Here is a 22,643-nt window from a genome sequence, read left to right as displayed (position 1 = left end):
GAAGCTCCCACATCATCAAGTGAGAAACAAACTTTCAATGAAGAATTGAGCCTAATGGTGAAGAACTTCAACAATTTCTACAAGAATAGAAGCAAAGAGAGAAGTTCCAAGTCAAGGTCCTACAATGACAAAAGATCTTCTAGTCGAGAGCGAAACTGCTATAATTGTGGAAGACCCGGACACTACTCCAATGAGTGTACGGCTCCCCACAAGAGAAGAGAAGATTCTCCCAAAAGAAGAAGTAGAAGAGAAGAATCACAATCGAGGGAGAGAAGGAGTAGGGATGATCGTTATGAACGAATACCCTCCCGGAGAAGCAAGGATTCAGAAAGGAAGGACAAGTCATCAAGGAGCTACACAAAATGAAGACATCAAGCTCATGTTGGTGAATGGGTATCCGGCTCCGACTCCGACAGTCACTCCGAGAGAAGCTATCACTCAGACTCCGAATATACTCAAGATGAAGGTGTTGCCGGTCTAGCACTTGTGTCAACCAACTCCTATGACATATTTGATTCACCAAATGAAGGAATTGGAAGATGCTTTATGGCTAAAGGCCCAAAGGTATCACACCCCGAGTATGTTGATTTCAATAGTGATGAAGATGACTTGTTAGGTGATGATGATTTACTTGTTGACGACTCTAGTGATGAATACTATGATGAAATGTCAATTGATCATGCTAATCAAGATGAAACGAATGACAATGATAAGGAGAAGATTGAGTCGCTAACTAAAGAACTAAACACTCTTAAGTTAGCTCAGGAAACTATCTTAGGAGATCATCTAGAACTTTTAAGGACTCATGAGAAATTATGTTTTGAGAAGCTCAATCTTGAGCAAGAGCACGAGTTCTTAAAGGCAATAAATGATGATCTTCGCAAGAAAAGTTCTTCTTACATTGCCAAGCGTTTACTCTTATCCACTTACATGCCTCAAGTCAAGTCTAGTAACAAGAACAAGAATGACTCTTCTTCTAGTAGTAACAATAATCATGCTAAGCCCAATATTGTTGCTTCTAGTAGTTCTCTTGATTCCGCTAATGATTCACTTAGCCAAGTTACACTTGAGCAATAAAATAGCTTATTGAAGGGAATCATAGAGAAAGGTGTTTACAAGAGCCTTGCCGGGAGTAAGCAATTCGAGTAAATTGTACGCAAGCAAGGAAGGCATCGGAAGAATCAAGGCGTTGGTTTTGAACAAAAGTTCAATGCCAATGGAATTGAGTGGGAAGAAGATCAATACCCCAAGATGAAGTTTGTTCCTCAACAAGAGAAGTATGATCCTACTTCTTTCAAGGGGACACAAGCTCAAGATGATCTTCCACCACAAGACCACAAGGAAAAAGGCAAGGACAAGCTTCAAGAAGAAATTGATGCATTTGAAGAAGCTCCTAAGGCCTTGGTCAAGTGGGTTACCAAGACTACATCAAGTTCCACTTCATCAAGTACAACTACAACTCTGAGGATTCCCATCAAGATGGTGTGGATCCCGAAGAAGAAGAACTAGAGAGTTCTTGAGGGTGACTCCACCAACATACTTCACTCTTATCATTTTGGCAAGAACAAGTCAACTTCCACATCTTGCACTAGTTCATGGAGTCACAAACCCTCTTGTTGGTAAGACAAGGGACAAGGTAACCTAATGCTTTCATGGACATCATATTGTGTGTGCATCACTCTATGTCTATGGATATCCTTGTTTGTTCCTTGTGGGACTAACCCGTGTAGGTATTGAAAGTGCAACTCACTCCAAAGGATAGCTCCGAATGATCTAAAACAACTTAGAGCATCAACATCTTCAACACCTACATGAAGTCATCATCGACAAAACCCAAGGTTAGTTCATCCCTCTTAGGGGGGATATCACATCTAGGGGGAGCTTTACTCTAAGAATTGAGTTAAAGCAACTCTAATGGTGTGAACACAACAACGCTTTATGTAAAAGTGGTAACCCCACTTGTGCTTAAACGATGAGTATGACCTATGATCAAATGTTCTCATTTGACTCCTAAGTCAATATACTCATATATAGATGACCTAGTCATCGCCAATTGCTTGATAGATGCTAGAATTATTTGTGCATGCTTTGCCACATATTTCATTTGTTATTTTATTGTGTGAGCATGTTGGTTGCATAATTTACTCATTCGAGGACATCCACTTGTCGTTTTGATTGGTTGGTTTCTTTTTCTTTTGCCAAGTGGATGGACAAGAATGCCTAAGAACCTTCTTTAGCTATCTATGCTTTTCTCGTCTCAAACTCTATTCATGCTGCATCACAAAGTTTGATCAAGTCAGATTCGAACCACCCTGTGTGAGGAGCACTCGGAGTCCCTGATTCGTCATAGACTTAAAAATCCAAAACTTATTTGTGCGTTTCGGTCTGACCGATTCATCCATTTCGGTCATACCGAGATCACTAAGTCGATTTAGGTTTTGAATCTCGGTGCAACCGATTTGAACTTTTCGGTCACACCGAGTTTCAGTAACTGCTTGCAGTTATGAATCTCGGTGCCACCGAGTTCTTCCACTCGGTCACATCGACGGAGTCAGGCTATATATATCTGCAGCCCAAATTTTGGAAAACTTTCTGAACCTCTTCACCTGCGCTTAGCCTGCTCTTCCTCCCTGGGTCTCCGGATCATCCTCCTCGTCGCTAGCCGCCTCTTGTCGCTGGTCTTCGCCGCCGTCAACGGGATCGTCTCCGCCATTCCCGCCATAGCAAGTTCATTGCCTAACTAGGGTATGGACTTGAGATTTGTGATGTTCTTACTCCGATTCCCCAGCACATTCCTTTGCCATGTATCTTGCCACGATTGAGATCATTCTATCCATCGAAAACACTCCGTAGTTTAGTCATGAATTGAAAATTTTAGGGTTAGGTTTCCGCCGAAACCATCTCAGACCGACCGAGTTGATGAAATCGGTTCCATTGATTTGGCTCAGGCCATTGCACATGTGATTCTCGGTCTGACCGAGAATTGCAAATCAGTGTGACCAAGTTCAGCACTTTGTGAAACCCTAGCAGTCTCGATGCCACCGAACTGTGACTCGGTCTGACCGAGTTCACTAGTTTAGGTTCCAAAAGCTGCTTCGGTATCACCGAGTTTGCAAATCGGTAGATCCGAAATGCTTTCTATGGAAAACTAAAACTATGTTTTTAATTCATTCTTTTGCAAAAACCTCTGCACTTTGTGATGCTCATCCACTCTACCTCATCTATAATCTGTTCACAGGGTCTGCTGTCAGTGTTTGCATCATGTCTGATCAGAGTGACAGTCAGGACAAGTCAGAGGAAAGGTTCACTTGAGTGAGGGCACTAGTCCCTCTAGCAGCTCAGATGATGGTAGCAGGAGCACACCAAGCAATCTGCCAAAGGCTGCCACCAGGGCCAGCAAGAAAAGAACCTCAGAGTCAGAGGATGAGGACTATGTGGCTGAGGAGGAAGAAGCCACCTCAAAGAGGAAAGTTCTAAAAAAGGAACATGGCACAACTGCTGCCATCAAGCCAGGGATGAAGCAAAAGGTTCCTGCCAAGAGAGCTCCAATGTCTAAAGCCAGAACATCTACTCAAGAGACTTTGGGATCTGCACCCAAAGAGAAGGTTGTGGCAGAAAAGAAAAGGAAGGAAAGTGTCAAGAAGACCACTGCCAGAGTGCTTGGGAGATCTTCAATCATGAAAGACTCTGAAGAATAGGAAGAGGAAGAGGATGCAACACCAGCACCCAAAGCTCAAAAGCTTATGGGAGATGCCATAAGATCAGGGGCTGCTCCATCTAAGCCCAAAGGAACTCCTAAGCCAGCTGCTCCAAAACCCAAAATTGCACCCAAGAGGAGCACCAGGAACATCCCAGCAGTAGAGAAGAACAAGGTCCCAATGCCTGAAGCTGAAATGGAAGAAGAAGATGATTCTGTTGTCTTGAGGAAATTGAAGCCAAAAATTCCAGACCACAATGATGCTCATCCAGTTGCAGAGAACATGAAAGTCAGAAAGGACTCTAGTCTAAGGCTATGGAGAGAGTCTGATCCATATGCCACCAGGAGAAGGACTACTGTGGACTACAGGTTCCATACAAAGGAACAACAGGACTTCTATGAGACTATCTTGCTTGACAAGAAGCCCATAGTGTGTGACATGAGATGGGTCGATTGGACATTCATTGAGGAAAACGAGGATCACTTCCCTGGTGTATATGACAGCTTCAAGGCGTGTGGAGTTGATGAGTTTGTGGCTTAGAAGTTCACAAAATGGAATGATGAGCTCATCATGCAGTTCTACTCCACAGCTCACTTCTACCCAGATGGAAGGATTGTTTGGATGTCTGAAGGCACTAGGTACCAATCAACGGTTGCTGAATGGGATAAGTTGATCAATGCCCCAGAAGAGAGTGAAGATGACTTGGATGTCTGTGCAAGAAGAATAAGGATCACAACATCATGGCACACATGTACAATGAGATCCCAGATGCTTCTCTTGAGACACACAAGTTTGGATCTGTACATTACCTCCTGTCAGGCTTGCCAACTATCAACTGGATCCTCAGGCACACTCTCTTGCCAAAGTCAGGTGATCACAAGATGATCAGAGGCCATGCAATTAACTTGCTTCACATCTTTGATGTCCCACAAAAGTTCAAAGTCATGAGCCTAATAGTGGAAACCATAAACAGGGCAGCTGCTGATCAGAAGAGGAGTTGTGGATATGCCCCACAAATCCAGGAGCTGATTAACTCCAAGATGGGCACTGGCACATATCTGCTGGACAAGGAGCACCTGCCCATATACCCAGACTTTGAGGACAACACTGTGGTGATGGATGAAAATGAACCATTGTCTGTACACACACAAGCCAAGAAGGAGAAGGCAAGGGCTGAAAAGGTTGCAAAGATGCCAACCACTGAAGAGGCATCTCAGTATCTTCTAAAGAGCACGCATGAACAGCTTGGCTACTTGATTGCCTCCACCCTGAGGATTGAGAAGGGATTGGCTACCCTGACTCAAAACCAGGAGAGCTTGGAGAGGATCGTGGAGCAGAAGTTCTATGACTTAGATGTGAAGGTCACTGAAATCCAGTCAGTCGTTGAGAAACTTTAGGGTGAAGTACAGGAGAAGAAGGGCAAGACAACCACTGATGCTTTTGCTAGAGTGCCCAGAGGTCAGAGGTCTGCTGCAGCGCCTGTTCCAAACACTAGAGCAACTTCATCTGCACCAGCTACAGCTTCAGTGCCACCGGCTCCAGCACCTACTCACCAGCTCCATCTACATCGACTAATGCCTTCGTTCTTGGAGTTCTGTCTACACCACCACTTGAAGACCAAGCCTGAGAGTAGATTTAGCACTATGCATTTTTTATGAACTTTTTGGTAACTTGTTGCCAAAGGGGGAGAAAATGTATAGATCATAGGCTTCGAGAGAGAGTGTTGCTTTTTATTCTCTCTTTTTTGTTTGGTGGTTAAACTTCGTTTATTTGCTTGGTTGAGATACTTTATGCCTTTGTGATACTTGGATGATCATGTGTTTGATCATATGCTACCTTAATGCTTGTTGGATGACATTATCCTTTTTATGTGATCACTCACTTTGCTTGGTGATGAGTGCATGTATTTTAATTATTATCATTTTGAGCACTCCACCAAGATGTATGTGACATGGAAGAGTAACCCATGATCCTAACTCTTTGTGCATTTGCAGTCCAAAGCAAATCTTAAACTATGCACAAACTTAGGGGGGCCTCTTGCTTTTCACATACTTCTCAAAGCGACAATGTTTTTCACTCTTATTATCATTTGTCGAAGCTTTGATCTATATGTTGTCATCAATTACAAAAAAGGGGGAGATTGAAAGTGCAACTATCCCTATGTGGTTTTGGTAATTCCTAACAACATATAGCTCATTGAGCTAATGCTATTTCAAGATTAATATCTCAGGAAAGCTCAATGATTGGCATGGCATGGATGAGAAAAGTGGACCCCTCAAAATGCTAAGGACAAAGGATTGGCTCAAGCTCAAAGCTCAAGACTCTACATTTTCTATTTTAGTAATCCAAGATCACATTGAGTCTATAGGAAAAGCCAATACTATCAAGGAGGGATGAGGTGTTGCTTAATGAGGTTCTTGCTCAAAATGCTTAGTGATATGCTCCAAAACCCTCAACTACTTTCTCACATCCACATATGACCTAAACCAAAAGTCAAACTCGGCCCCACCGATTCTTCCTATTCGGTGCCACCGAGTTTCAAATGTCTTAGCCACTGCCACAAACCCTAGGCAAATCGGTCTCACCGACCGGGATCTCGGTCTCACCGAGATTGCAATGTAAACTCTCTGTTTTCCCTTCGTAACGTTTCGGTCTCACCTAAATGAGCGATCGGTCCCACCGAGTTTACCTGACCAACTCTCTGGTTAGCTTATTACCAAAATCGGTCTCACCGAGTTTGTGTAATTAGTCTCACCGATATTACGTTATGCCCTAACCCTAACCATATCGGTCCTACCGAGTTGCATGTCGGTCCCACCAAAAACCTTAACGGTCACTAGCTTTGCTAAATCGGTCAGACCGAGTTTAACCATTCGGTCCCACCGAGTTTGGGAAGTTATGTGTAACGATTAGATTTTGTGTGGAGGCTATATATACCCCTCCAGCTCCTCTTCATTCGTAGAGAGAGCCATCATAAAAAACCTACACTTCCAACCTATATTTTCTGAGAGAGAACCACCTACACTTGTGTTGAGACCAAGATATTCCATTCCTACCATATGAATCTTGATCTCTAGCCTTCCCCAAGTTGCTTTCCACTCAAATCTTATTTCCACCAAATCCATATCCTATGAGAGAGAGTTGAGTGTTGGGGAGACTATCATTTGAAGCACAAGAGCAAGGAGTTCATCATCAACACACCATTTGTTACTTCTTGGAGAGTGGTGTCTCCTAGATTGGCTAGGTGTCACTTGGGAGCCTCCGACAAGATTGTGGAGTTGAACCAAGGAGTTTGTAAGGGCAAGGAGATCGCCTACTTCGTGAAGATCTACCGCTAGTGAGGCAAGTCCTTCGTGGGCGATGCCCATGGTGGGATAGACAAGGTTGCTTCTTCGTGGACCCTTCGTGGGTAGAGCCCTCCGTGGACTCGCGCAACCGTTACCCTTCGTGGGTTGAAGTCTCCATCAACGTGGATGTACGATAGCACCACCTACCGGAACCACGACAAAAACATCCGTGTCTCCAATTGCATTTGAATCCTCCAAACCCTTCCCTTTACATTCTTGCAAGTTACATGCTTTACTTTCCGTTGCTCATATACTCTTTGCATGCTTGCTTGAATTGTGTTAAGATTGCTTGACCTGTCCAAAGTTGCTAAAATCTGCTATGAACTAAAATTGGGAAAAGGCTAGATTTTTATTTGGTCAAGTAGTCTAATCACCCCGCCTCTAGACATTTCATATCATGTCATCATGTGCATCCCATTTGCATACGTGGTCATCTCATGCATCCGAGCTTTTTCCCCGTTGTCCGTTTCGCAATCCGACACTCCCACGTGCACCGGCGTCCCCTTTTGTCTCTTTTCGTGAGCAGGTGTTAAAAATTCTCGGAATGGATCGAGATTTGTCAAGCGGCCTTGGTACACTACCGGTAGACCACCTGTTAAATTTCGTGCCATTTGGAGTCCGTTTGATGCTCCAACGGTTAAGCGGGTAACCACGACGGCCTCTTTTGTGTTGCAGCCCAACACCCCTCCAAAACGGCCCAATAACCCATCCAAACCACTCCCATGTCCTCCATCGTCGGATCACGATCACATGGGTGAAAACTACACTCCATTTGGACACTCCTACCTCCTACTACCTATAAATATGTGCACTCCTCTGAAATTTCAGGTCCAAAACCATAGCCCCGCTCCCCCTCGGCCGCCGGACACATCCGGTCCGCACCGGACAAAGTCGCGCCTCCGCCCTCAGCCACGCCCACGTCGCCACGTCACCGCCGCCGTCCCGCGCGCCGCCGTGGCCCGCCGGGCCCAGATCCGGCCCCCGCGGCCCGTCTCCCCGCCGCCCACGCCGACCGTCTCGCCACCGCTTGGCGCCCGCGCCCGCCGCCGCCCGGATCCCGCGCCTGCCACCGCCTTCGCCCTGCCGCCGTCCAAGCTCGCCGCCGGCCACCTACTCCGACCCCGTCGCCTGGCGCTGCTCCGCCGGCGACCTCCGCCGCCCGCGCACCGTACCAGATCCGGCCGCCGCCTTCGCCACGGATCCACCTCCTCCGCTCCACGTCGCCGGCCCCCTCCTTCCCCGAGCTCCGGCCACCGCGTAGCGTCTCCTCCGGCGAGATCCTGGCGAACTTCGAACCGCGTGCCGAACAACCCTAGATCTAGAGGTCTAAATTTCCATTAAGTCCCTTTTTCTGCAACACTGTATGCCCCTGTTCATTGCATCATAACTACATGACCGTAGCTCCGTTTCATGCGCATGAGATATCAAAATGTTCATTGGGAGATGCACTTCATTTAATTCCATTGGGGCATGCTTGTTTGAGTTCATCTTGATGCTCAAATCAGTGATGCAAGAGTGCTATAAAATGTTTACTCCTGCCACCTATCAGATTATGATGTTTTTTCATTTTTGTCACATTTGATGTGTGCTTCATATGGGCATGAGCTCTACATGTGTTTTGACCTATGCCATGCCATCTTTACAGAGGTGCTTGCCATGTATTTTTTTGATATATGTGGTGACTAGCACAAGCATGCAAAGTAGCCTTCGTGATATTGCTTTTTTCATGGACTTAGGATTTTGCTAAGTCTTGTGCCTGCTGTTATTTTGATGCCATGTAAACATGATGCTACCGTGAGATCCATGCTTGTTTAGAGTTGCTTCAGTAAGGATGTTGTGAACATATGGTTATGCTCTATCCATCCATGCCCCTTTTTGCAATTATGGAGTGACCTGGCAGGTCTTAATCTTGCTCTACTTTTGCTATAAAATATTCCTGGCAGATTGTTTACATGTTAATCAATTTTGCCATGGTTGTTGCTATTGATCCATGCATGCTATGAACTTGCTCTTGCCATGGTTAGCTTCATGAACATGTCATCTTGCTTTAGGTATGCTTGTCTTGTCAAGAAATGTCTTGTGATGAGTGATTTGAGCTTGCAAAGATGCCTTCATAATTCTGTTTATGCCATGCTCTATTTTTCTGCTAAGTCTGAAACTGTTAATAAAACTTGCTATGTTTACATGGGTACCATCATATCTTCTATGCCTTTTTGGCTCATGTTCAGTAAGGGACTTTTGTTCTATGCATTTAGTAGATTCATGCCATTCCTTTGTTTGCTATGATATGTTCCTATAGCATGTTTTTTGCTAGTTCTAAACATGGCCTCCTCTTGTTATTTCTGACATGTTAGTATTTTCACTAAGTCTGTGAAGCTGATATCTTTTGCACTTTTGCCATGCTTGTTTGAACCTTCTCTTGTGTGATTTAGCCATAGCTCAGTGTTCATGTTTTGTCAAGCATCTTGAGTACATCACTGCCATATGCCTTGTTGATATGTTGGGGTGTAGTAGCTGAGTTTCTTGTTGCATTCTAGATGGCATCGTGCTGTTAATTGTAGAATTGTGCCATTCTTGTTTTGCTTGCCATTTGCAATCCATGCATCCGTTTCCGGTGATCTTTATACCGATTTCGACCGAAATCATCTCATCTTTCCAGTGGCACACTTGGTTTGCCAAGTTGTTGCCTTGTTCATCATTTACCTTTCGGAGCACGCATATGCATTGTATATCATGTCTTGCATATCATGCCATGTTTTGCATCATGTTGCTTGTGCATTGCACCGTGATTGATTGTTGGTCCTTCGTTTGTGTTCTTGCTTTGGTTAGAGCCGGGAGACGAGTACATGATCGAGGAACCTGTTGAGTACGCTATCGAGGATCAACCTTTCGTCAACTCTGAGAACTTTGCAGGCAAGATGACCATACCCTCGAAATCACTTCTATCTTTGCTTACTGGTTGTTCGCTCTATTGCTATGCCGCGCTACCTACCACTTGCTATATCATGCCTCCCATATTGCCATGTCAAGCTTCTCACCCACCTTTCCCAGCAAATCGTTGTTTGGCTATGATACCGCTTTTGCCCAGCCCCTCTTATAGCGTTGCTAGTTGTAGGTGAAGATGAAGTTTGTTCCATGTTGGAACATGGATATTGTTGGGATATCATTATTATCTCTTATTTACTTTAATGCACCTATATAGTTGGTAAAGGGTGGAAGGCTCGGCATTATGCCTGGTGTTTTGTTCCACTCTTGCTGCCCTAGTTTCGGTCATACCGGTGTTATGTTCCTTGATTTTGCGTTCCTTACGCGGTTCGGTGTTATGGGAACCCCTTGACAGTTCGCTTTGAATAAAACTCCTCCAGCAAGGCCCAACCTTGGTTTTACCATTTGCCTACCTACCACCATATACCTTCCCTTGGGTTCTGCAGACTCAAGGGTCATCTTTATTTTAAACCCCCCCGGGCCAGTGCTCCTCTGAGTGTTGGTCCGAAACGGGAAGCCTGTGGGGCCACCTCGGGGCAACTCATGGGTTGGTTTTACTCGTAGCTTGACCTATCTGGTGTGCCCTGAGAACGACATACGTGTGACTCCTATCGGGATTTGTCGGCACATCGGGCGGCTTTGCTGGTCTTGTTTTACCATTGTGAAAATGTCTTGTAACCGGGATTCCGAGACTGATCAGGTCTTCCTGGGAGAAGGAATATCCTTCGTTGACCGTGAGAGCTTGTGATGGGCTAAGTTGGGACACCCCTGCAGGGTTTGAACTTTGGAAAGCCATGCCCACGGTTATGGGCAGATGGGAATTTGTTAATATCCGGTTGTAGAGAACTTGACACTCAACTTAATTAAATTGAATCAATCGCGTGTGTAGTCATGATGGTCTCTTTTCGGCGGAGTCCGGCAAGAGAACACAGTCTCGTGTTATGCTTGAACGTAAGTAGCTTCAGGATCACTTCTTGATCACTATTAGCTTCTCCACCGTGCTTTGCTTCTCTTTTCGCTCTCTTTTGCGTAAGTTAGCCACCATATATGCTAGTGCTTGCTGCAGCTCCACCTCACTACCCTTTCCTACCCTTAAGCTTAAATAGTCTTGATCTCACGGGTGTGAGATTGCTGAGTCCCCGTGACTCACAGATACTTCCAAAACAGATGCAGGTGCTGATGATGCCAGTGCAGGGGACGCTACCGAACTCAAGTGGGAGTTCGACGAGGATTCGGGCCGTTACTATGTTTCTTTTCTGGATGATCAGTAGAGGAGCCCAGTTGGACGATCGGAGATCTAGCATTTGGGGTTGTCTTTCTTTATTTTGGTTCCGTAGTCGGACCTTGATTGTATTATGGATGATGTATGACTATTTATGTATTGTGTGAAGTGGCGATTGTAAACCGAGTCTTTATCCCTTTCTTATTCAGTACATGGGATGTGTAAAGATTACCCCTCTTGCGACATGCCTACCATGCGGCTATGCCTCTAAGTCGCGCCCCAACACGTGGGAGATATAGCCACATTGTGGGTGTTACAAAGTACTAAGAGCATGCTAATCATTCCTGCTGCTCTCTCTCTCAGGTAAAATAGCATAGAACATGTATAGCTCTCCTGATTCATCATATTGGAGCATGCAGATGAACCTGTCTCCTAATCGTGGGTTGTGCTTCTGTTTACTGCCCCTAGTACTTCTCTGCGATCCTTCACAATTTTTCCCCAGTCTTTCACTATTAAGCATTCCTCGGTTGTAGAAATCCTGTATGCACTCATGTGCAATGTAGGATCCCTTGGCCGTAAGCTAACCATTGACATGCGACCTTTAGTCTCGATCCACCGAGGCACAACTGTCATCAGGAGTCCCTGTTGAAGAACATCGCGTATAGTAACATTACTTAGCAATGAAGTTTAGCTTGAAAAATAATGTATGCAAAAGATGCATTGAGGACAAATAGTAAAAATCTAACCATTTTTCCTAAATAGATGTGACCGTAGTTCAATACGATCACTATTGGTCGCACGTCTTGAGTACTAAGATTTTCAAATTCAGGAAAATAATTTGTCTTGACATCATCAAGATCCTCAAGCCATGAAACATAATGACTTATCTCCTGGCAGTTTAGTGCAGCCCGGGATAGTGGACAGTACTGTCTACCAAGCGTCGGACATGTTTGCTTGAATGGAAATAAGCTGTCAATAGAAATTAGTTGTAAACTATTTTTAAATAAATAATATCAAAGACATAAATATGGTTGAGAAACTCACATAATGGTAGTACTGGGGGCGTCTGCACATCGACCCAAATGGCTCTATTACCTTCAATATCATCTTCGGGACGAATATCAAAGGTGATAAACATATCAGGCTCAAATGCATAATCCTTGCGTAGTGCTTGCCAAGTTTTGTATTCAAAATAGGTGTAGGTGTTTGGATTGTATAATTTGACGTTGAAGGTATAACCATGCTCGGTCTTCAAGTAAACTCTCTTTACCTCCATAGTCTTGTTAGGACTGAAACCTATCTTATCCAAGACAAAAATTCTTGCATGACAGGGGATACGCTAGTAGAATAGTGAAAAATTCAAATTATAAGTTGAAGCGAATGAAGCATAAGTCATGCTTAATTACGAAAAAAGACTTGTCGTTGTGACTTACTGTATCCACTTCGAAGGTCTCATCCAGCTTGATGCTAAAGTGCCTATCGTCAACTAGGAAATTTTTGTCGGATAGGCCGCGCTCATCTTCGCAGTATTCGCACATAACGAAATTGTTTTTGTCGTCATACGACATTTTCTATGTTCATAGTTGAAACATTAATTGATAAACACTTACTAGCTAGCTAGTTCTATATTAATTCAACTAAGCACTTATTAAATATAAACTAGTTCAAATAATTTTCTTACTAAAAATAACGTAGCTAGTTCTATATGTAGTAGATTTAATATATCTAACATTTAACATTATTATATCTAATTCATCTATAACTATAAAAGTATTAAAAACTAACTCATCTAACATTAATAACTAACATTTGACATTAATATCTAACATATATTTGTATCTAATTCATCTAACATTTGACATTAATCTAACATTTATATAAACTAATAAAAGTATATATATATAACTAAAAAACAGAAAACGGAAAAAATCATTAACAAAAACAGAAAAAAATCATGTGTGTGAGGCCGCCGACGCGCGGTCGATCTCTTACAGCGGGGCAACGACGGGGACAGGCCGAGGTGCGGCGACGGGGGCGGGGGCGGCGACGTCGATGACGGGGACGGCCGGGCTGGGGCGCGGCGCGCGACGGGGGCGGCCGGCGATGACGGCGGAGGGTGGCGACGATGGCGCGGCGGGGCGCGAGACGACGGGGGCGGGCTCGGGCAGCGACGGGGGCGGCGACGACGTATGACGGGGACGGGCACGCACGGCGACGGGGGCGGCGACAGGGACGGGCGCGCGCGACGGGGGCGACGATGGGCGTGCGACGACGAAGAAGAAGAAACTAACTAAAATTTTCGTAAGTGTTGTATATATAGGAGCGGCCTTTAGTACCGGTTGGAGCCATCAACCGGTACTAAAGGTCAAATTTGGCCAGGCCAAGCGGCAGGAAGCGACCCCCTTTAGTATCAGATGGTGGCTCCAACCGGTACTAAAGACCCCCCTTTAGTACTGGTTGGAGCCATGAACCGGTACTAAAGGGGGTGCGCTCCCTACAGAAAGTTTAGTCCCACCTCGCCGGGTGAAGGGTAGCCGCACTGGTTTATAAACCCAGCCGCGGCTGCTCTATCGAACTCATTTGTAAAAGCAAGCTTCTGAGCCTAACTATGGCGCGTTGTCCTATGAGCCTGGTGGCCCTAGTGGGCCTGAATTTCCACGCCCAAGGCCTAGCAGGCCCACTGGACAGCGCCCCAACAATTTTCTATATAGTTTTTTCTTTTCTGCTTTATTTATTTTCTTCTATTTATTTCTGGGTAGTTTTTTTATATAGTTTTTCTTTTCTTCTTTATTTATTTCTGAGTAGTTTTTTTCTTTATTACAAGTTATTAAAATTTTGAATAGCCGGTGTAACACGTGAGTTATCATCCGAAACCCTAATACTTCTAAAGAGAGTGTCCAGTTTGTACACGAAGTGCATCCAGTTTTTGCCGTAACCATCTCTACTTTTTTTGCACATGCCATGTGGGTGAAATGATGATACCATGCCGAGTTTCAACCTTTTCAGAGTTCATTTGTAGTGCTTTTCAATTTCAGGGTCATTTAGCTCAAAACAAATCCATAAATGCATCAAAAATATCAAATTATGTTAGAAAGGGTTGAAAGATGACGACGTGGCTTTGAATGGTGGATAATGAACGCAAAAAAATCTGGAGTTGTAATAATTTATTAAAATTTTAATAGTTGGTGTAATAGATGAGCTTTCGTCCGAAACCCTGATACTTCGAAAGAGAGTGTCCAGTTTGTACACGAAGTGCATCCAGTTTTTGCCGTAACCATCTCTACTTTTTTGCACCGGTTCATAAAGAAATATAAGAGCATTTAGATTACTAAAATAGTACCTTAAATGCTCTTATATTTATTTATAGAGAAATACATCAAAAATACATTGATCATCAATGATCTTTTTGTGTATAATCTGAATTGACAATATGAGTCCTCACCGGTTTAGAAACCGGAGAAAACTCATATTGTGGCCACAAATTCTACACATAGAGTTCAATGAAGACCAAGTGGTTGTGATAGTTTGAGAAGTAACATATTTAAGGTGGTAAAAACCCTGTTTGCGGAGCGAGGTGGGACTAAAAAACCGCTGCAACTAAAAACCTCTAGTGCTGGTTTGTGGTAAGAACCGGTACTAAAGGTGCTGGTGGGACCCCATCTGGACCACGGCGTGCCACAACCTCTTTAGTACCGGTTCTTGGTGAACCTCCAGTTCGTGCCACGAACCGGTACTAATTTGGTCCGACTGCCTAGCCATTCGAACCAGCGCTAATGGCGACATTAGTGTCGGTTTTGTTACAAATCGGTACTAATGTGCTTCACATTAGGCTGTTTTTCTACTAGTGTTCAGTCCTCCTTACCTTTCCACAAAATAATCCTAGGAGTATAATCAATGGACATCTTGTCCTAGAATCTGTAGGGCATTTTCATAAACGGCATGATCAAATAAAATCCTAGGAGGTGGTGGTCCTTCCTTTTCGAATCTTTATTTGTTCACACGAGGAATTATGTATCCATTTCCTTCTCCATTGTTCATTACTTCGACCATACAAGTATGTAGTGTTATGAATGTTATGTTCAATTTTAAATTTTCATATCCATCAAACTCTTCATGCACACCTTCAATCACTTTTAGGAACTCTGTAATTACTTAGAGATTGTACAGATCTGAAATCCCCAACATCAAAAGCCTTCATATCTGGAGAATTTGTTGGTTGTTGCATTAGAGCATCTCCAGCCATTGCCCCCCAGGAGGCACAAAAATCGCCGCCTGGGGGTGAGCCGGCGGTATAATCGGCTCTGGAGGCGGTTGGTCACCCAGCCGTCGCCCCCAGGCGTCGATATCGGTCCATTTTTGGCATAAATGTGCCCACTTTTCAGCCCACTTTCAGCGAAAAATGGCCCGATAATGGCGTGAAATGGCCCATATTCGCCGTGGTTCGGCGTGAATTCAACATAAGTAATTTTTTTATCACATAGTTCATCACAGAAAATCTATAGAAATCAAATAGTTTAATACAAATTATATAGTTCAACAAATAAAAACTCATATTTCATCACACGTCGAGCTAGGCTTTGCCCTTGAGCCTCCATAGGTGCTCCACCAGATCCTGCTACAGTTGTTGATGCACATGTGTGTCTCGGATCTCCTGACGCATATTGAGGTAGGCAGTCCAGGTTGCCGGTAGCTGGTGATCAACTTGGGCAAGAGGACCCTGTGATGCGGAGCATCCCAAGATCATCCCCATGGACCTACCTACGTCTCCCATGACACCACTTGGACCAATGACAATGGCACGAGCAAAGGCTATCAAAGATAAGGTGAACCCGCTCCTCTCCGAACTACCACTTTCTATACATGAGACATGGCTACTACCTCAAGCGGAAACACTATGCGTGATCAGGTACTTCGAGGAGAGCCATGGAGCAGCTACACCCATCGGACAAGGCGACGAGGACCCCAAGCACCAAGGTCATGAAGAAGCAAGGCCAACAAAGCTACAACCACCGGACAACAGGTCGGTACCGGACGTCCGGAGCCTGAAGCCTCAGCCGAGCCCCAGCGAGCGGACGTCCGGCCCGGACCGGACGACCGGTGTCACAGCACCCGAGCCAAAATTAGTGGAAGTCCGAAGTGACCGGACGTCCGATGTCGCCTTCACAGAATGGAAATAGCGAAAGAACAGTGACCACCGGATGTCCGGCCGCCCCTGTGCCACCGGACGACCGCTACATACCGGACGTCCGGTACCTGTCTGCGCACAGGATTCGGGCCCGAGGCCCATGTACCCCCTCACTTCGTCCCCATTTGCACTAAGACTATAAATAGACCTCCTAATCCTGCTAGCTAGGGTTAGAAAAGTAGTAGCTCATTTAGAGATAGAGCTTTGCTCATCCACATCGAATCTACTCCTTGAGAGAGACCACGACCCCTCTTTGGAGAAGATCCCTTTGGATTCAAGCCCTCCTCACGGAGAAGACCCCCATCAAGACCTCCTTTGGAGAAGAACCGGTTACTGTGTATCGTCCCTTGTTGATCATGGATCTTGTATCTCCTTTTGTGTTCATGGATCTAGCACATGTGTGATCAAACTTGTTGGTTTGAGTGTTCTCTTGTGTTCCCCTTGTGATTTTCCCCTCGTGTTTCCCCTAGTGTCCTTCGTGTTCATCGTGGGATCCGCTCCTTTCGTGAAAGATCGGCCACATGGGGTACCACCCTACATCATCTTGGTATCTAGAGCCACATTGATCATGATTTCGGAGCCTCCCCGTTGTGTTTCTAGCCTTGTTTTTGTTGATTTTGTCGAAAATTCCCCACAAAAATAGCCCCAATTTTTTTGTGATTTGTTGGTGTGATGACATTTTGTTGGATTTGATCCGTGGATTTTCTTTGCCTTGAGTGGATCTAGCTTTTCCCCTTCGTCTCAACCTTTTTCATCCACGAAATCGCCCAGATTCAGCAAAATTTGACCTCTCCATCACGTACCCATGATGTTCATCCCGTGCCCGAAGTTTCCCAGGCACCGGACTCCACTCGTCACCGGACTTCCGCTCGCCACCGGACGTCCGACAACCGGACGACCGCAACCACCGGACGTCCGCAAAAACCTGACGAAACTGAATTCCCCCTGCCCAAATTGCAGGAACCGCCCCACTTCCGCATACACATACCCATACCTCCACCACTTTCTGCAACAACCATTGCTTACTCGTTTCGCACTCCGATACGTTTTGCAACTTTGTGCTTTGAGAATTTGAGTTGCGGTTCCGTGTCCTATTGTGTTTCGGCTATTTAGGTATGGTTCGACATCAACATCACCGCCGCTCATCTTCGCCACGAAAGCGTCACCATCAACAACCACTACACCATTTTGACACCATACCATAAGCAAAAGCGGTAAACTCATCTTGGTATCGTGCTACATCATTCTTGCCATTACATTGATAGCCATGACAGCCTTACTCTTTTGCGTCGCTTACCCACCGAGACTAGCCTTTGAGTATTGCCGGCAACGTGACTTGTGCACATTAGTGATCATACTTCCCATAGCATACATACATAGCATTGGTGCATATCATCTCTTGTGTCACAAAGTGTCATTGCATACTTAATTGCTATCTTGGTTCATGAAGCATTGCATGAGAAAAGAGCTCAAACACAAAGAGCCAAACAAGCTTTTAAGCAAAAGGGAAAGATAAGCAAAGAGCTTTTAAGCAAGAACCATAGCATCATACAACATTAAGATTGTCATACTAGATCATCTTGGATCATATCATCATAATACCATACATAGAGCATACTTGGGATAGAAGTCGTTGCATTTTTGCTTAGTAGGTTGTGCACAAGTGTTTGTATCCGCCTATTGTGCAATCGTGCTAGCGTCTCTCTAGTGTTGTGCAACAAGAGCATTTTCGTGGATCCCACATTTTGTCTCATCCTTTGTTGCATGATCCCATTCATCTCTTTGCGTGTGTGTTTCCGTGTACCTCATTTTGCTTGGCCTACTTGTTGCATTGCAAACTTGCGAATCTTTTACAACATTATTGAAGCTCACTAACAATTGCATCAAATTTTGTGCCACCATCCTAACCGAGCTCCACCATAAGATTTTACTTGTGTAGGTGTGAGAAACCGACAAGAATTGGTACCAATTGTGCTATTTCCTTGTTCCACATTGGAGTTATCTTTGATCCACCTTCAACATCGGTCAAGGTACATTTGGTATACGTTCTTCTATTTCTACCACTCACATATTTCCCATGGAATGACGGATATGCCAAGTACTTCTATCAACCCACTCTTCATCAGGCAAGACACCGACATGAACTCCTACGTCACAAAGAGCCACCTCTTTGGTGCACAACGTGCTTTGGATCAAGAGCAACAAGCAATGAGTGAACGCATCGACAACCTCGCCACCGACTTGCGACTCTCCGAGCAACGCACAAGAGATTACTTCGACCACAAGCAAGAGAACGATGCAAGAATGGACGAGATTCGTGCTTTGTTGGTCAACGGCTCTTCTTCCACTTCGTCCTCATCAAGACGGAGCCGCTCAAGTCGACAATCCGACTACACCATCTCCGGCTCAAGTACACCGACATCAAATACTCTTCGTCGTGACGCGTGATAACCCACAAGTATATGGGATCAATTGTAGCATCTTTCGATAAGTAGGAGTGTCGAACCCAATGAGGAGCTAAAGGTAGAACAAATATTCCCTCAAGTTCTATCGACCACCGATACAACTCTATGCACGCTTGACATTCGCTTTACCTAGAACAAGTATAAAACTAGAAGTACTTTGTAGGTGTTGTTGGATAGGTTTGCAAGATAATAAAGAGCGCGTAAATAAAAAGTAGGGGCTGTTTATATGAAGACACAATTAGGTTAGTTTTAGTAGAGAGCTTGTTGTCACACAAGAAAGTTATTTGTCCCTAGGCAATCGATAAGTAGACCGGTAATCATTATTGAAATTTTATATGAGGGAGAGGCATAAGCGAACATACTTTCTCTTCTTGGATCATATGCACTTATGATTGGAACTCTAGCAAGCATCTGCAACTACTAAAGATCATTAAGGTAAAACCCAACCATAGCATTACAAGGCATCAAGTCCCCTTTACTCCCATACGCAAACAACCTACTTACTCGGGTGTGTGCTTCTGTCACTCACGCCATCCACCATAAGCAAATCATGAACATACTGCAAAACCTACAGCGGGGATCCCTCACGCTTGCACGACACATAGTGCACCATAGGACAGCATCAATAATAAAACATGCAACTCAAACCAATCACGATCATCAATTAACCCATAGGACAAAACAGATCTACTTAAACATCATAGGATAGCCATACATCATTGGGAAATAATATATAGCGTTGAGCACCATGTTTAAGTAGATATTACAGCGAGTAAAAGAGGGGTTACACCGCTGCATAGAGGGGGGGAAGAGTTGGTGATGATGGCGGTGAAGTTGTTGGTGTAGATTGCGGTGACGATGATGGCCCCGGCGGCACTCTGGCGCCACCGGAAGCGAGGGGGAGAGAGCCCCCTACTTCTTCTTCTTCCTTGACCTTCTCCCTAGATGGGAGAAGGGTTTCCCCTCTAGTCCATGGTCTCCATGGCGTGGGAGGGGCGAGAGCCCCTCCGAGATTGGATTTTTCTCTCTGTCTCTCTGCGTTTCCTGATTCTGCCCTTTCACCGTTTCTTAAATTCCCGGAGATCCGTAACTCCTATTTGGATGAATTTTGGACACGATCTCTATATGGATATTATCTTTCTTGCCGAGAAAGAATGGCACAAACCGCCTTACGGGGTGGCCACGAGGGCCCAGGGCGCACCTGACCCCCTAGGGCGCGCCCCCTGCCTCGTGGCCCCTCGGGTATCGTCTCGCGTTGATTCTTCTTCCCCAAAATTACATATATTCAAGAAAAATCTCCGTTAGTTTTATCCCGTTTGGACTCCGTTTGATATGGATTTTCTGCGAAACAAAAAACATGCAACAAGTAGGAACTGGCACTGGGCACTAGATCAATATGTTAGTGCCAAAAATAGTATAAAAAGTTGCCAAAAATATATGAAACTTGTATAATATTGGCATGGAACAATCAAAAATTATAGATACGACGGAGACGTATCAGCATCCCCAAGCTTAATTCCTGCTCATCCTCGAGTAGGTAAATGATAAAAAAATATTTTTTGATGTGGAATGCTACCTAGCATAATCTTGATCATGTATCTAATCATGGCATGAATATTAAGACACGAGTGATACAAAGCAATAGTCTATCATTTGATATTAAGGTAATAGTACTTCAATCATACTAACCAAGCAATTATGTCCTCTCAAAATAACATAGCCAAAGAAGGCTCATCCCTACAAAATCATATAGTTTGGCCATGCTTCATTTCTGCCACACAAAATGCTCTCATCATGCACAAGCCCGATGACAAGCCGAGCAATTGGTTCATACTTTTTAACGCGCTTCAGCCTTTTCATCCCTCACGCAATACATGAGCGCAAGCCATGGACATAGCACTATAGGTGGAATAGAATATGATGGTGGAGGATGTGTGGAGAAGACAAAAAAGGAGAAAGTCTCACATCGACGCGGCTAATCAACAGGCTATGGAGATGCCCATCAGTTGATGTCAATGTGAGGAGTAGGGATTGCCATGCAACGGATGCACTAGAGCTATAATTATATGAAAGCTCAAACTGAAACTAAGTGGGTGTGCATCCAACTTTCTTGCTCATGAAGACCTCGGGCATTTGAGGAAGCCCGTCATCGGAATATACAAGCCAAGTTCTATAATGAAAATTCCCACTAGTATATGAAAGTGATAACTCAAGAGACTCTCTATATGAAGAACATGGTGCTACTCTGAACCACAAGTGTGGTGAAAGGATAGTAACATTGCCCCTTCTCTCTTTTTCTCTCATTTTTTTGTTTTTTGGGTAGGTTTCTTTGGCCTCTTTTTTATTTGGGCTTCTTTGGCCTCTTTTTTTAAAGTCCGGAGTCTCATCCTGACTTGTGGGGGAATCATAGTCTCCATCATCCTTTCCTCACTAGGGCAATGCTCTAATAATGATGATCATCACACTTTTATTTACTTACAACTCAATATTACAACTCGATGTCTAGAACAAAGTATGACTCTATATGAATGCATCCGGTGGTGTACCTGGATGTGGAATGATCTAGCGTAGCAATGACATCAAAAAACGGACAAGCCATGAAAACATCATGCTAGCTATATTACGATCATGCAAAGCAATATGACAATAAATGCTCAAGTCATGTATATGATGATGATGATGGAAGTTGAATGGCAATATATCTCGGAATGGCTATGGAAATGCCATGGTAGGTAGGTATGGTGGCTGTTTTGAGGAAGATATAAGGAGGTTTATCTGTGATAGAGTGTATCATATCACGGGGTTTGGATGCACTGGTGAAGTTTGCACCAACTCTCGAGGTGAGAAAGGGCAATGCACGGTACCGAAGAGGCTAGCAATGATGGAAGGGTGAGAGTGTGTATAATGCATGGACTCACATTAGTCATAAAGAACTCATATACTTATTGCAAAAGTTTATTAGCCCTTGAAGCAAAGTACTACTATGCATGCCCCTAGGGTTATAGATTGGTAGGAAAAGACCATCGCTCGTCCACGACCGCCACTCATAAGGAAAGCAATCAAAGAACACCCCATGCTTCAATTTGTCACGCAACGTTTACCATACATGCATGCTATGGGACTTGCAAACCTCAACACAATTATTTCTCAATTTCACAATTACTCAACTAGCACGACTCTAATATCACCACCTTTATATCGCAAAACTATTGCAAGGAATCAAACATATCATATTCGGTGATCTACAAGTTTTATGTAGGATTTTATGACTAACCATGTGAATGACCAATTCCTATCATCTCTCTAAATATATATAAGTGAAGCAAGAGAGTTTAATTCTTTCTAAAAAAAGATATGCCCACGCTCTAACAAATATAAGTGAAGCAAAAGAGCATTCTACAAATGGCAGTTTTCTATGTGAAGAGAAACAGGCAATGCAAACTTCAAATGATATAAGTGAAGCACATGAAACATTCTATAAATCAGCCAAGGACTATCTCATTCCGGTGTCGGTGTACTAGAGTAGGGGTACCCTAGTATCCCGAACTTGTGCACGGGCAGTCGCAGCATCCCGCGGCAAGGCTTGCCGGGTGACCGCCAAGTTCCTCCGTGGTTCCTTTGGAGCCATTCAAGAACAAAGTGTCCAAGTCAAGAAGACAAGACCTCGGCAAGAGGAGCTTGCCGGGAAGGCCAACCAAGGCATACCAAGAAAACTTGCCGCGACGCGCCACGCATCCCGGC

The sequence above is a fragment of the Triticum urartu genome, chromosome 4A, assembly GCF_056163025.1.
Source record: "Triticum urartu cultivar PI428250 chromosome 4A, HENAU_Tu73, whole genome shotgun sequence".
In the NCBI taxonomy this organism is placed as follows: domain Eukaryota; kingdom Viridiplantae; phylum Streptophyta; class Magnoliopsida; order Poales; family Poaceae; genus Triticum; species Triticum urartu.
Note: the sequence above shows the minus strand (reverse complement) of the source record.